This window comes from Cloeon dipterum, chromosome 4, assembly GCF_949628265.1.
Source record: "Cloeon dipterum chromosome 4, ieCloDipt1.1, whole genome shotgun sequence".
Lineage (NCBI taxonomy): Eukaryota > Metazoa > Arthropoda > Insecta > Ephemeroptera > Baetidae > Cloeon > Cloeon dipterum.
In genome coordinates, this window is record NC_088789.1 from 8,282,043 (window position 1) to 8,299,634 (window position 17,592).

Genomic DNA, 17,592 nt, shown 5'->3' on the forward strand with positions numbered 1-17,592 from the left:
AAAAAATCATCAACATCCATCGACCCCTGGACAAGAATTTGGACAAGAGATTCTGACTCATCATATTCTTATTGAGTGAAAAATTTACACATTATATATGTGTGTGGTCGCTGCAAATATCATATGAATTTTGAGAAAAGGAGCTCATTTCCGGTTGTTATTTTTCAATTATTGTGTTCAGTGAAGGGAAACAATTTCCGGAATTTACCCCCAAAATGTGAAACTCATGTATATACACAAAGAAAACTACATTTCATTTCAAGATCCAAATCAGCTTAAAGTGGAATGATACTTGGCAACAATTGAAAATTATTTGAATTGTTGGATGCCATAAACAATTGATCGATAAACAATTTATTCAACAATTTGCAATAATAAAAAACAGCCCTTCCTACAGTAAAAATTCAAATTTTGCCAATTTTCTCCAAAACTACAGTGCTTGAACATAGTATTTTCTAGGCGCATATTCCGATTCCTCTAGTCGAGATCTGTCCAACGGTGTATGCCACTTATTGGGGAAACTCTTGATTTTGAAATTAAATCGGATTTCAAGTAAGGAGACTTACCATTTGAAAAACACGGTAACTTTCCAGCCAATTTTCTCGAAAAATTACAGTGCTTCTTAGGTCAATTTAGGCTTCAACTGAATCCTAAGGGACGAGTTTATGCATTGGCAACAAGCATTTTCCAGGCTTTTCCAGTATCATTCCTCTTTAAAAGACCTGCATGTGTAGGGTCTTTGAATTTCCTTAAATGGGGGTGGAAACATTTCTGGCAATTTTGTTGCGGACCACCCTAATTGTGTTTGTCCAGTTGTATGCCGATGCCATCACAAAGCATTTTGGCTAAATGGTTCATGGAACCTTTTGTAAAATTTTTTGAAGGATTAGACGCATATTGTTATTGCTGCCAAAGTTCAACGTTTTTCAGCATTATCCTCCACTGACAAGTGAGGGGGATTAGAGCTAGTGAAGTAGTGAAAGAAATAAATTGCAACTCACAGCAGGCAGGCAAGAATTTTCCATTCAGCCAGGCATTGTTGTTGCCTTAAAATATCTAAAAGTAACATTTAATATTGCTTATTTTTGCAAGCAATGTTCACATTTTATCTTTTTGACACGTGGCATTGTATTCTGCTGGAAATTTTAAATTGCGTTCTGACGTAAGTTCGGGTGTATCATTCAGAACGTTGCTTTCGCGCTATGATAAAAATTTGAACCGTGTAACACTGACAATGCATTTTAAAAATTGCACTTTGACGCAAATTCATATTATCACGTTTAAGAACTCTTTTTGATTAAAAATCTCTTTATCGTCCCACTGGAATCGATAGTAAGCTTTTTGATACAATCACTTGCAGCATGTGAAAAAGTAAAAATTGATCACTCTGGCTTTGTGGAAATATTTTTCGCCGTCAATCATAATTCATATTCTGAAGAAAATTAAAGTGAACACTTTAATTTCTTTCTTTGTATAATACACAAAGAAAAATACATTTCCTCTTAAGATCCAAATCAGCTTAATAGCCCTGCATGTGTGAGGTCTTTGAATTTTTGGCATCCTTCAATGGGGTGGAAACTGTGAAAACTGGGTCTTTGTTGATTTTCAATTGCGGTGTCCTTCGGTGAGATGAAATTAATACAGCTGACAGAACTATGTATATTTCCGGCTTTACGTCAAAGTATAGACTTGCACGTGTGAGGTACATGAATACCGAGGAATTTTACCAAAAACTGACAAAGATGCCCTGCTCTAAAAAGGTAAACGACCGCTGGTATAGCACAATGGTTTTTTTATTGCTACATCGAAAACTTATTTTTTTGTATTGTTTTTCAATATTCGCGTCTACGTGTATAGTCGATGCCTGAAGAAAAACTGATATTCTGCGCAAACAAAGCGACAATAGCGCTTTCGGTGCAATATATGCCATTATTTTGGGAGAGTATTATGTGTAGAGGAAGGCCAAGGCAATAGACAAGTTTAGTAGTATTGGGTAACCAAAAAGCGAAACTGCTAAAGGCGAGACACACGGCACTCTCCTCACTGGGTGGGTATATATTATGCTATTGTATACAATACAGGGTACAGGCGAAAAATGCGACGCGGTGACGTGGTAAAAAAAAAAAAAAAAAAAAAACGAGAGGCAGCCAGACGACGGCAACCAGCTAGCCATAGCTGTATTGTCGAATAGATATAGGTGTCGAGCATAAAAGTCCCGAAACAAGGTAGACGAAATGCATTAGGGCGAGCAGACCTTTTCAAATGTAAAATGCAGGTGGATGCAAGATCACAATCGGAGATAAAATCACATATATGAGAGGATCCAAGGTCGTGCTCGGTTGAGATGCAGTTTCAGCGACTGGAAAGTGGCACCAAAAGTAGTATATTTCATTTTGAACATCAAAGAAAAACCAGACAATTAATAATAATTGGTATAAATACTTCAATTTCTATAAAAAAAGTTTAAATTTTTATACACAAAAATTTTTTTAATTGAGAAAATTGGATATCGCAGGTTTGTTTTGCCTGATTGTTGGTTTTAGCTGAATTACATACCTAAGTCGTCGCATATAGCTCAACAAACAAACTCAAATTTCAATGAGGCAAGAAAAGGGCAACAATCAATTTGACGGTGAAAATTTAGGTGTTTGTAGAGCTGTGCGCAATTTTTACGGCACCAAGACGAAAGAAGTATATCACTGACGAGAAAAGTAATCCAACCCAATAATTTGGTAACCCGGATTCTACTATGCTTAACAATATTCTGATCTTAATCCTCGCCTTGTTTTTATGTTGAAATAAATGAAATTGAGAATTTGTTGGGAGCTGTTGGAATTTAAATTTGCTACAAAATTTAATTAAATTTTATTGGCAAACATCATGCATAGTTTGTTGCAGACATTCTTTAAAACAGTTTTAGATGAAGTTGAAACAATTTTTTGATGATTGATGAGGATCACGGCATTCCTCGCTCCTAGATAAATCTTTGCCCGCGCCATTTCCACATTTAAAATCCTTGATGGACGGAGGTGGAATTTTTTATAGGAGAATCAAGCGGCGCGCGAGAGAACCCTTTCCTTTCCCTACTACTTGGTGTTGCGATGTTATTATTGTGTGTGCATGCATTGTGAAGGAGAGGAGAGAATTTCCATCTTTTATGGTCGCACCTGTACAGGATTGCATAATGCATTCAGAGTGCATAAGGCGGCGTCGACGGCGGCAGTGCGCAACCCTAGTGCTTTTCAATCTCTCGTAGGCGCGCACAGAAAGAAAAGCATCTGCCAGCGCGACTTGCGCCCGCGACTCGGCAAACGCGCAGACGGAACGAAGTAATAATAAAAAAAATGAGCCGAATACACCTGCACGAAAGGCGGCCCGCGCATAATTGCGTCCAATCAACTCCCCGAGCGACCCGCTGCACTCCCTTGTGCTTTCTGCCTCTTGCACACACTCACAGCTCTCGCACGCAGACCAGGAAATGCAATGCTCTCGCAATTCGGCAAATATCGATGTTCCTACCAAATAAACGTGATTCACAACGCGACAGGGTACAATTCTGGTAATCCACCATTATTGCTTTATCTCTATAATTCACAAAAATAAACATGTATTTTAATTCTGAAAATTTCACGAAGACTTGCGTTTCACGTAAGGATATTATAATGATGCAATTTAATGCATAAGTACGATGACCACGTTTTATTTGTATTTTTATAGGTGATATAAATAAAATAGTTATATTTCTATTCAAATTGTGTGAAACGTTCAAAATAAATATTTTAATGTTTTTTAATAATTAAATTAGACTATACAACAACAAATATTTTTCAATGTAAAATACCATTTATTAAAAAAACATTTAAAACATATTCTTAAAACATAAAAATAACAAGCACAATTAAAAATGCATTTAAGTCCTTAAAGGTCGAAAACTAGGGACGCGAGGGCCAAGTAAATAAATATTCGGTCGGATAATTAATGAATTTTTTGTGTCAGCGTTTCTTTGCTCTTGTTGCCTGCAGCAGGTCTGCGTTTCCACCTTTTCCTCCCTCCAAGAGGGGCGATTAGCCAAACGCGGCCAGACGGATTTCGCGGCAGCTGTCGGCGAGGCGAAATTCGCCGGCTGGCTGAGCTACCCAGGGGTGGAACGAAACTGACTCTAGCTGTCTCTAGCTGATAATTACGCAGTCCCTTCCTCAAAAAAGCCGTGGGAAACCCTGACCTTAATACCGACGAAGAACTATTCGCGTGAATTTTTATTCCTATTTGGCTGATTTTCTAATCAAGTGGATAATTTACTCCCTACGAAAACCTCCTCTGAATGACTATGAGGGGCCGGTATTTATTGTCATGAAATCGGAAGTAATTTTTATTTCCAGATATATGCGGTTTACCTCTATTACTACACATTTAATTGAGAATTTTCTACAAAATTTAAATCTCTCTGAAATATCTTACTCAATAAAAATTGGTTTCAGTTCGTACAGCATTTTTTAACCACAGTACTCCACGTGGAGTTTCCAAACTCTATGCCGTCGTAATCAAATTTTAGCTGTTGAAGGGAAACACAAATTCACTTTTTCCCATTTTCACTTCGATGCTCGATTTGAAAGATATAAATCCAATGGTGCAATAGTGCTTCCTCCAATTAGGAAAAGAAATATCAATTAGATTTGCCAGTTAATTTACTGTTTTTCATGAAACCAAACACTTGATGCCCGTAAAATCCCTGGAAGATTGATTTATAGTTCTTTCTTAAAATGATGAAAGTGAGAAGCACGTGACGTTTCCAAAATTAAGTACAACTTCCTCGGTGTGTAGCGAGCTGATTATTTTCCATATTTCTACAGCTCATTACTGTAAGTGTTGGCTGTTTAAACAAATATACTGAAAAATTAACAGCTCGCTTCACATCGAAACAGCTGCAAATTAATCAAATTAAATCAATTGTCTAGTTTCACAATCTGAAATTATTCTGTATTGCATCAAACTTAACTAACAGGTTTTTCTTGATGGAATTTTTTTGCGTCGTGTTTTGACATTTTGATACCTGCCTGTTTCGGAGACAACACATTTCTTTCGTTTGAGAGGTGTAATTCTATAAAACCTTTTCTTATAAAAGTAAAGTTGACAAAAGACGATATGGGGTGGCAAACGCACATTTTTATAGATAACGTCAGTTTCTACGCAATGTTACTTATTTTAAAAAAACACACAATTGCATCAAAGATTTTTTTATGCAAAGATTACCTTATATACATTTAGAACTTCTCATTCCATTCAACATCTTAATTGCTCATAGGACTGCGACAATATTTAACATTTTTACTGCTTTTTTGTGCCATAACGATTTTCTCAATTCAATTTTGATGCAATGTTAAGGCAATCACACTGAAAAATCGAATTTTCTGACAAAGGTCGCGAAATGTGGCCTTAACTTTGTTGTAAGTTGAGAAATTCCTTTTCTTTCATATTTTTTGAAATAGCCAAAAAAATATGGAATGGGGATACAAACTTGGAAGTTCCCCACATGTACTTAAAGAAAAATCTAGTGTCGCTCAAACATTTTAACGCCAAAACTTTGCGTCCCATTGCCGTCTAAATTCACCTTGAACTGCTCAAAAGCTGCTCTGAATCGAGAGGATGATCTTATTTTCCTTTGGCCTCTAAAGGATGTTTTTGGAACCACAAACTTCGTGTATTTGGTTTAGTCAAAGGATTTTACTGGGGTTAAAGAAGACGAATTTTCCTTGAAAATGAAAATGTCGAGCGTAAATATCCATCTAGTTAAAGGATCTAAAAGGACATGTGTGCCGAAAAGGAGACCTTTTCTTCGTGCTAAATAATAAATAATATTATTTTTAAGGAGAGAGGACGGACAGATAATCCATTATTTGTACTGTGCGGTGCATCAAAAGATGAAAAATACATTTTGCGTAGCTGGCAAAAAAAGCAGCGTGTCGGGTTGACAAGTGGAAAGCCGAAGGGAAATCTGCAGCCTTGAACAATGCGAGAAGCGAGTGCACGTTGGTGGGAAAGCGCAGTGACCGCGCGAGTGCATTATTTTGCTGCGCTGCTCGACTGAGGCTGCACGGATACTGCGAGTTGCATTGAGGTCGGCTGCGGCTGCGAGCCAAGTGCATTGCATTCGAAAGTTGCTGCTTTGCAATAAAGGCTGTTAGGCGGATAACCTGAGCTGCACTCCAAGTCAGCATCTCGTCGCTGGCTCATGCATCAACCTCGGCCTCATTGAGCGGGTCAGCACTTCGCAAGACTCGCTCATACGCGCGCAAACTCATTGCCGTTCGCCTGCACCTAATTATATGCATGCACTCCATTCCATATCTATCTATGTTTGTGCAGTTGCGCGCCGCGCCACTCACGTTGGCACTATGTGCGAGTGAGTGTTGCTTGCACTCATTAAAGCGGCTTCACGCTTCGCTCCGTTGTCAGCCTTCGGATTCCCTTTTCGCTTTTCAGCTAGTTTTCCTTACTTTTTATGAAAATCAGCCAACACGCAGCATTCCACGACTCGTACAATTAGTCACACACTGACAGACAAAGATTATTCCGCTCCGAACAGTTTTTGTTTTTCATTTAAATTGATTTCTCCGCAGGCAGTTAGTGTTTGCTTATCAGTGCTCAATATATACTGAATTTTTTTCCAATTTTAATGAAGCGTAATCGACACAGCTGGGAGCCATCGACCTGTAAATGTGTCAACTTGCACAATGCACTAAAGTTTTATCATTGTAAAAGTATATTTTTTGGGCACAAAGATAGACATTTTTTCAATTTATTTGTCTGGAAAAGCTGTTGACGATGGAAGGCTATTTGAGATACTTGCCAATCAAAAGAGATCAGTTTTACTTTAAAAAGTTAAAAGAAATAAGGAACTTTTCAAACTTTATTCTAAATAATGAATAGCTCATTACAAGGTAACAACTTGAATCGTCTTACTTTCGGCCATTAATTAAAAAAAATTAAGAATATTGTAATGTACCTATGCTATTGTAGCAAGTATAAAATAAATTTCGCTATAAATAGTGCAATCAAATGGGTAATTAAATCAAAGGGAAACCAATAATAAATGGACTCTATACTTGAGCAACGATAAATTATCCTTGGGTGGCCAGGGATATAAAAAAAACAGCTTTGACAGCAAAAAAAACTCATAAATTATATTGTGAAAAGGACCATGACAAAAGCAGGTCCCTCTTTGTATGATGTCCAGATGTGTTTTTTTAGGTGACTCTTGTTGTGTGCTACCAGGCAAATTCTTACAACCTACAGATTGTATTAAAATTTAGTCTAAGCTGTGCCCCTCATTCATTGCGCTGGGGTCTAAATTAATCTGAACTGAAATTATGTATATGTCTGAAATTTGAGACCCAGTCACTATTTCAAGTGATTTGAAACATGTTACTGAGTCCATTAAATAAATAATCTAAAGTTAAGTATTCTCATGAGTCAGTATATCGTTACATCTATTTGAGTCTTGAAAATGAAAAATTTCAAAATTTGTTTTAAACAAAATATATTTTTCCTGCCATTTTAAAGTTTGTGGGTGGTTAAACTAATCAATCGACCTTTTGACTACTTTTAAATAAATTCAAATATGAATTCTGGTAAAAACGACTTTCATTTGTTTTAAACCTAATTTTTCAAAATTAATAAAGCCAAGTATTCGAAATAAGTTAATTAATTAGTGAGCACCATTCTCAAGCCAATTCAGCCAGCTCACTCCAATATTAATTAATTTCGCAAGCGCTGAAAAATCGACCGCAATTCCCATTTCCAGGCTAATAAAATTAAATGGTCAAAAAGCAAGCGTGGATTGCGAAAAGCTGCGAGTCGGAATCGACTTTATTAGCGAGTTTGTGCGCTGCAGCCTAACCTAGATTTTGTCTAACGGCACTGCACTCTGCGCTGCTGCTGTTCGGAGAGTGTGCATATGCGCCGACGGCTAAATCGCGCGCGCACAAACTGCATTAGCTTGCAATTCGAAAGCTGCACAGCAACTCGATTGCAGCGCGCGCGGCCAATTTCTGCTGGGCCGGTTTGCACTCGCCGCGTGTGTTGGTTGAGCAAATCGCGCGAGCGGCCTAAATTTCCCATCTTCCTTCGCATTAATTGTGCATGCTGCGAGCACAGTTTCTTTTCAAATCCAGCCCGACGACCTAAATTACAAAACGCTAACGTATATCCGGCAAAAAATGAACAGGGCAACTGATTTTTCCGCCTCGCGCATTTCGGACTGTTCGCCTGGTTTTCCAGTCAGACGTGATTGAGTGCTATGGTGAAAGTGCTTTTAAGAGTTTGGCGGACATTTACTTTATAGCAAACTTGTTTTATAAATCTGGTAAATCTGTAAACAGGTTTACTAAAATATGTATAGATATTGCAAGACAATAATCCGCATTCAGATTGATAGACATTAAAAGTTTCTTATTTTTTTTTCAAAATTCATATTTTCATGTTTTGCATCGAACTGATCTTTTCCCCTGACAATTGAGCCATAAGATAAAGTAAAAAATGTGTATTTGAGTGAAATTATTTAATAGCTGCAAAATAGCAGTGCGTTTCCTTTTTCTGTTTCATTAATTAAAACATTTTAAGTAAATACGGTTCGTCTGCTGCAGATTTTGCAAATATTTAGTCGAAAAACAATTGCTCAACATCACAACTAAAAAGCAGCTACCCAAAATTTCACATTGTAGAAATTCGGCTTGGAACCACATGAATCGTTTCGAGCTCGCGATTATCGCGAATTTGTGAATTTATGCAACCAGATTGGTATACGTGAATTCACGTTGCCTATCTCGCGAATTCGCCGGCGCTTGGGCCAGTCCGACCCACTCTCGCTTTTGGCGACTCGGAGCTGCGCGTGTTTTCGGTGGCCGCTTGCGTCCTCGTGCAAATTTGATCAGATTGATTCGAAAATCAATCGTGATAAGGCACCCACGAGATCGAGGCCAGTGCTTCGATCGGTCACCCGTGGGGGTGAGAGGCCTTTCGGACCGAAATGAAGTCTTCGCTGTTGAGGCTCGAGTGATTATTGCGTTTCGCAGCCGCCAAGAATCGACGCTTTCGCGCTCACTCCCGAGGTATTTTGTTGTAGAAAGTACTGCTTTGGCTAATGGCCTGCAAAATGGAATGGAGCATTGACTTGCAGTAATTAATTGACGAGAAAGTTTTAAAAATTAAAGATAAATGTTCTGAAATTCGCTTCTTTACGTTTTGTAATTATGATTTAAGACATGATTATATTTTATTTCTCCTGCAATACTAAGTTCCACTGAAAATTAGGTAATTTACATAAAGAGGGAGAAAAGAAATTCAAGGGCAAAGAAAGTTGAGTTTTAATTATTTTTCTTTCTGAAAGGAAATGTTTAGTATCGTACTATAGTGAGAAAGAACTAGTAAAATTAATGCAACTCACTACACTGAGACAAAAACGATCACATTTTAATTAAAGTAGTTGAATCAGCAGTGTTGAATATTTGGAAATAATGGGAAATCATTATTCAAGTTGTATTTAGCAAAGCTAACTTGCATATATGGATTATTGCATCAGTTAAACTTTTATTTAATCCCTATGAAACGACACCTAGTTGGTTTTAGTAAATTTCAATATTTTAAGCCTCATGGCCAAGTCAGGATAAGGCACTTTAGAATGGACGGTGAAAGTTGCAAGTTAAGATTTCAACGATTTTTGCAGATTTAACTCTTATTTTGAAATACTCAAAATTTGGGAAGCTGACCAATTTATTCAAACTCCGAACTCAACTCCCATCACCGCTTACTTAGTACTTTTAGGAAAATTTGGTTTCAGTCAAAATTTCCAACGCCTCAAAACCCGTCAGTAGCTAATAAATACAGGTTCTACCGCCCCCATCCCATTTGATCCCATGTATAGCAGCCATCTTGAATTAATCAAGGGTGACCGTGACCTACAGCACCTGACCTTCTGCAGCACCTGATGATGACCCAACCCCTCCCCAACCCCCCATCCTTGGGCAGGTTGGGGAGGGGTTGGGGAGGGGTAAGGATGGGGTTGGGGAGGGTCAGGTCATCGTCATGTACTGCAGAAGGTCAGGTGCTGCAGAAGGTCAGGTGCTGTAGGTCACGGTCACCCTTGATTAATTCAAGATGGCTGCTATACATGGGATCAAATGGGATGGGGGCGGGAGAACCTGTATTTATTAGCTACTCCCGTCCAAGTATTTTAGCTTTATCAGCAGAACTGATAGTGTTAAATTTACAGTTAATTATAAATTTCGATATTAGTGTTATTCTACCAGTTTTAAGTTCAAGATGTGTGAATTAATTAATTTCTTTTTAATAAAAATATTCTTCGTCACTTTAATCAAAGACCACAAATGCTGCAAAATGGTTTGACCATTTTATTTAAGGTTGCAATCGATTGCAGGAAATAGCTTGCTCATTTTCGATTTCAGGTTAAAAACATCCACAGCAATGTGTGCCAGTGACGACACACGACGCAACATAAGGAGTGCCAATGAAATCGCTATTAAGCCCATGTTATTTTCTTCTCTTGTAATTGAAGAACGATTGTCAAACACGCTTTTATCTGCGGACGACACAAAAAGGCTCACATTGCAGCAAAAGGCGCTTGCCGAGCGAGAAAAAGGCGAATTTCCAAATTCCGTGTACGCTATCTCGGAGTCTTCGGCCGCGTGACTGCCATATCCTCCCAGGATGGTTTGTGATGGCAATTTCATAACATTAAAACCGAGAGCGAGCGCGGCAGAGGCATGGTAATCTTTATCATTTGTCCGCGCAGCCCGCGGACCGAGGGCAGCCGCTTTTGTTTCGTGACAAACTACCCCGGCCGCTGCTCTCTCGTGTGCTTGGCTTGTCGTATTCCCCAAAAATAAAAAAGATTCGAGCGAACGCGTGTGTATATACCTATATTTCACCAGATTTCATTGTGGCCATGCATATCGACATTTTATGAAAATGAGACTGGACAGTGCGGTGGTCATCTGCACCCTTGGCGCCGAGTGTGACCTCGCCGCCCCACCGCCGGGGGCAGCCACCTAATCACGACACTTATATTTGCACATTGCATGTCTTTACGACCAATTTACTATTCACTCGGCCATAAATAAATTATGCAAAAGAGCTGTGTGCGCGCGCGGAGACGGCCGAGGCGCGGTCAGCACGTTGCATGCCTTTTGATTTCCCTGCTGCTTTTCGCCGATTCCAAATGCGCGCTGTTAATTTTTTATGTGCCGCGCGGCCTCATCAAAGTGTCTCCGCGCGATCGGATCTCTTTCTTGATTTCCATGCCTTTTCTGCACAGCCGTGACGTGCTTCCTCTCCTTCCTCGTCCGCTGTGATAAAGAAGCTGATGGAAATTTATTGGATATTTATGCATTATCGTCTTTCCGTGCTTTTCAATTTTTCGCCGGCTGTCCGAGAGCAGAGAGTGTTCCTCAACGAGGCCATAAAAAATCCGCTTGTTAATTCTGAATTATGCATTTTATACGTCTATTCAACACGCGCATAACGATTCTAGAAATTTTGTATGACATTGCAATCATTTTATCTAACAATGAGCTAATTGAGATGCTTTCTTATCGAATTTGATAGAGAAGTGAAAGTTAAACAGTAAAGGACAAAGGCCGCGTAAATCAGCTGATATGGAAAGAAATTATTGACACTGTTGCTTTATTACTGGTGCCAATTCGTCTAAACCCTATTTATAAAAATCTGGGTTTCGTGTTCATATTAATCAAATTAATCAATACATTTCATTTAAAATATTGATTCTTCGATCATTTCAAATAACCCAAATAACGATGAACACAAAGCGTACCGTTTAATTTATTTTGATAGAGGCTAACATTTTTATGGATTTTAAAACAAGTAAACAATGTAAATAAGTGACCAATCGTGTTGATCTCTCCCTATCGCCACAGGAAACTATTTTCAGTAGATAGTATTTTAACCAACAAAAACAATACGCATTATCGTGCGGAAATTATTTTAGCAAAGATTTTTTGGTAGCGCGCAGATTATGGATAGATTGTGTGCTGCCGGGAATTTTTGCGGCCAAAGCATTTGATGTGAATAGTACGCAAGGCGGCGATAAAAATAGCGACGTGCCGCCTTCTAAAAATAAAGTGCACTTTTTGCATTTCAAGTGTGAGCCGGAGCTGCTGCCATTCCCCTCTAAAGCTGCAGCTCGAAACCAAGGAACTGAACAGCAATGAGCAGTCATCTTCTTATCTTGTTTGTTTCTGTCGCACGAGATTTGAAACACACACGAATAACGTGTATCAGTCGGCTCGAAAGTGCAGAAAAAAGCATCCCCACCGAGATGAACCCAGATTGTGCGCAGTTTACAAACGCCAAAAGGTCCTGAGTAAATAGGCTGCTATCAAAACATTTATATGTTTTTGCAAGGGACGTTTATTTGATCAATTTTAAAAGAATTCTTGAGACTGATTTTTAGTTGATGAGTGTTAAAAACAGTCCAATAGTAGTAGTATTATAATTGTAGCGGTACAACAACGCGGTCCTGCTTTTTGTTGGAAGCCAACAATTGTCGGCGGTTTGAATTATTGTAATTTTGCATGATTGTTTAACAGCAGAAAGATGATTTTAAAATAAGAATTCAGTTTTCGTCCGTCAGCCACACGGTGCTGACGTGATTTGTTTAACTGTGCAGAACCCGATTCAAAGGGGTGAGTCCAACAGTCAGTTAGCAAAAGAATTTATCACTTATTATTGTTAACTATTCCAGTTCTTGTACTTGATTCAAGTATCCGATCGGATTTGCAACTGTAACCTAACTGAACCTTTTGTGAGGGTATAATAAATCACGATTGTTCGTGGGTGGAGGTGTACAGTGCTCGTTTTTTCTAAACCGTACACAAACTATGGAGTGAATTCACTTCGCAGCAACGTGATTAAAATTTGTCCATTTTAGCATAATTATTTTTGCCCGAATCATGCCGCATCAATCCAGATTTAGAAATTTAAATTATTCTGGATGTTCACTGTCCCTATTAAATATAATTACTAGTATACTTGAGAACAGGACGATTTAAATTTGTGACGTCATGTGACTCACAATGCATCGATATTTTGCGACTCAACAAATGGTGAAAGTAAATAGCTCGGCTGTCGTTTCCTGATCATATATATTGTTTTACTAATCTATAGAAAGTAATCATTAGAAAATTTCGCTTTGGTTTCAATTTTCAATTTCCATTGCAGAATTTAAACAACAAAATTGAGTTTCTTAACAGTCGCTGGTCACGTTTTCTTTTTATTTAATATTTAGAATGAATAAAAAATTTGCAAGCCGCTCTAAAATTCCCTCTAGGAATGATCCCTTCATCTGGACCAAAATAAAACGTTCCCCAAAATACGATGCATCTTCATTTTGGTGCGTGCACGATGTGCTTGCTCTTCGGACCAATTTGGATTGAATTCACTTGATGAAAAGGGGGGAAGAGAGAGAGAGAGAGAGAGAGAGAGAGAGAGAGAGAGAGAGAGAGAGAGAGAGAGAGAGAGAGAGAGAGAGAGAGAGAGAGAGAGAGAGAGAGAGAGAGAGAGAGAGAGAGAGAGAGAGAGAGAGAGAGAGAGAGAAAGCGCATGGTCCAAAGAGCGAATGCAGAGTGTGGGCTGAAATTAACCCACGGCGCGGCAGCTTCCCTAGCGTGCGTGTTGCCTGGGACGCGATTGGTGCATCTGGAGAGTGAGTGGTGCGCCTAGCCTGCTCCAGAGTTGCATGCGTGATGCTTTTTTCGGCGTTGCTCAACTCTACACTAGATGCAGTCTCCTTCATTCGACCGCGTGCATACTGGGTCAATGAACCTCGCGAAGAGCTCTCTCGCCGCCGCCGCCGCCGCCGTCGTCGCCGTTGCCTCGCTCTCGAGGCTCGCCGCTCGCCACACCAACAACACAACCGGCAGCCTATTGGCTTTGCCCTCGGATTTGTCACGTGATTGCTGCACCGCCGATTTTTGCCTTTCGTCTAGGCGCGAGGCGATGCGTGTGTCGCTCGCTTATCCCAGCTAGGGGCCGAAAGGAAATTCGAATGAGAGAAAAGACCGAGGAACAGGTCGGTCTGCTGGCGGCACTGCAGATGCACTTCCGGTGCGCTAGACTAATCGTGACTTCCTCTCCGTGCAATCTGGCGCTTTCGCGCTGCACACGCTCGCAGAAACTGCAAATTTTTGCGACGTCGGGAAGTTGCGGGAAAAATGATTGCGTGTTGTCTGGAGTTTAAAGTTAAAAGCGCATCACGCGGAATTCACACTTAAAATAATTGAGTCGGCAACATTTAAATTTTCTATAGAATGTTATCTCAAACGAGTGAATCATTTTTTAATGGCGTTCTTTAGGAAAATTATGCTGCCTATTTTACAATGTTTTGCTTTTAAGGAGACCCAATTGATAATCTTTCTCTGCACTCGTCTGTTTTTCACAGCACGAGACTTAATTTGTGTTCATTGACACCAAACTCTTTTTGATAATTATTAAAAACAGTAAACGGCCAATGATTAATATGAGAAACTCTCATTAAAAAGGATTGATATACTGCGAAACCTAGAAAATAATAGTGCTGTCTCCCTACTCGGAAGTTAAGTATATATTTCGAAGCAAGGAGTTTCCCATCATACACGGCTTACACACTGCATGTAGAATAAAACAAGCGGTGTGCAATTTTCAGTGAAAATAAGTAAAATCATAACTTCATTGTTGTGTTTAATCTTTTAATAAACCATTTTAATTACTCAAATGACCATGAAAATGGTTTTCGACTGCCAATTCATGTTAGATTTTCACTCTAACTCTGCAACAAGCAAATTTAGAAACAAAATTTCCCTAATTATTCCGTCTCACGCTCAGATTTTCGACGGCAGACGATGACAAGTGAAATATCCGAGTGTACGGGGATTATTTCGGCCCATGTGCAGGTATTAAGGCTTATAAAATGCAGTTTAAAGAGCAGCTAGATGTGTTGCATGCCTTGTGCAGCGTCAGGCAAAAAGCAGGCTTGGTGCGCCGCATGTGTGTGGATGGATAAAAATGTGTAGGCAGCTCCGTTGACCCCCTTGCCGGGCGTCGAAATTGTCCCTATTTCCAGCGGTCGCGGCAGCGGTCGTGAGTTTTGACTTGTGGCCACGCCTAACTGGCCGCCATTGAAACGGTGTAACCCTTTCGTCCGTAGGAACGCGCGTCTCTTTCTGCTCCATGCGTGCCACGAAAAAGAAGAGAAATATACACATAAACACACGGCAAGTGTAAACAAAAAAGCACGCGTGCTCAATGAAAACGGCGTTGGAGAAGAAGCAGGACCACTGAATGGGAACAAAACTCGGCGCAATTTCAATTTTTCCCAGCGCAGATGCTTAGATCGTGTGCGATTAAAAATATAAATTCTTATCACATATGAATCAAGAAGCTGAGCAAAACTCTTTACCAACAACGCGAGAGGAAATAAAACGAGTGTTTTATATTTGAATGTTAAAATAATTTTCGAATTAATATTTTTTCTTCCACAAAAACCAAGAAATTAATTCAAATCGCCTTTGCATTTGCGTCACTAGGCTTGGAGCGGTTTCAAATTAAATACGAATTTGGTTTTCCTCGCTGGGGTTTGTTCTCATTCAACTACAGTACAGGACACAGTTGTTGACGCCAAAAATCCCCATGTGGCGTGTAATCTGCAACCGCAGCGGCCGCAAAAAAGTGCACATTGCTGCTGCTGAATTAATTATATCTACGCGCGACTGTTTCCCATTTCCTGCGTGTGTGTGCATGAGCAAAAATCTGGTTTCCTGCGACTTGCGGAAAATTTTCATGCTCGCAAACCGCGAATCGTTCCGCGGCAGGTTTTCCGCGACGGAAGTAACCAATTAATGAGCGAGTTGGTGCGATAAAATACGCGCAAACCGTCGTCCGCGCTCTACAAACCACGTACGCAAAACACGACTGCTCGGTTTATGTGCAGTTTTATCAAAACAAGAGAGTGCGATACACTTATGTTGAAAACAGAGCCTTGAAAGTTGATTTGGAAGCAAAATGAATTATTTCCTCTTTGTTGACTGTGTTTCACTGCCATTTATTCAAAAAGATACTGCGAACCTTGAATAATTAAAGCAAAAAAGTACACTTCAAGCTTAACTGACAGTGAAAAACGCATTTCAGTAAAAAGGTGAAACAGAAAAGCAGATAAATTAAAACAACATTATATGAGGAAAAGGTATCGCTCGCGTTCTTGCAACTTTTTCATGCTCACAAAAGTCTAAATTAAATTTCCGAATCAGTTAAAAAGTGACAACACAGGCGCACAGTTTTGCTGATTCTAGTGAAGGATAGATGCTGTGAAACAATACCCACAAACCAGCTATAAAAAAACATGACGCACACCTTCAAGATGAAATTATAGCAGTGCGATTGAAAACATTGTGTAAAGCCATCTGCAGCATACCCATATTTAATCATGAAAAATATTTGTGGAGAAAGGAATTTCCAATAATAGGGGTGATGTGTTTGTTGGTGATAAACATTCAAATATACATCAAATCGCTTAAACAATTCATAGAAAAAATTAAATTAAAATATTTGATGGCAATCACACGCCTAAAATAAAGTTCAATTAAGGTTTCGGGTATACGAAAGTGTGTCAAATTTAAACGATTACGGTTCCAATGCCATGCCCATTTAAAAAGCATTAGAACCGTATTGAATTACAACATTTAACAGTTCAATGTTTTCCGGCGAAGTCAGTTCCAAAACACTTGTTTATCTTATTGTTTTTGACACTTAAACCGTCTAAAATGCTTAATCGTTCCATTTTCTCCATAATTATACGCATCAGCAGACGATTGCCCCAAAAATATTTAAAATTGACAATAATTTCGTGTTTGTATGCGCGCAAGTTGCACTATCGACTCTCGCATCTTCTCGAGTTTGTTGAACCCAATATTGCCGTAATTTGTAAGTAACCTGTGATCCCCTCTTACAAAGACAGCGACAACACATTTTTCTGCAGGTCATAAATTATAAAAAGGGTTGGTTATTGAGGGTATACTCAAATAAGTTATTGCCAGATTGAAAGAAAACTTTTTGGTTTGGGGGCAAATTATGTCATCTTTTTCTCTTTATTTTCAAAAGGTTGTTGACCTGTGAGGGTGAGCGCACTTAACAGCAACACAACACGCCCTATTCTTTGGCCGCATTTTGCTCGATCATTCCTTTGGAATTGCACCTCAATTTTGCCTGTGGGCTCTGTGGGCGTTATGCAGCTCCGAGCTTTTGTAAATAATAAAGCAGTCAGATTTTGAGTCATAAATACCTTTGTCGCTGCCTTTTTCATTATGATTTCTGCCCCGCTAGTTTTGGCTATGGGCGCAAAGGATGCTGGCGTACATAAAGCCAACAAAGATGCATTTTTTGACAACAGCATCCGCCATAAAAGCTCAATGGGAGTTAAAAATGCTGCAACTTGTGGCGTCACGTCCGAGCTGTGTGATCTGTATTGCCGCTTTTCTTTGCACCCGACGCCGGTGGGCATATATTCCAAATTGAAAGAAGAAGCATGTA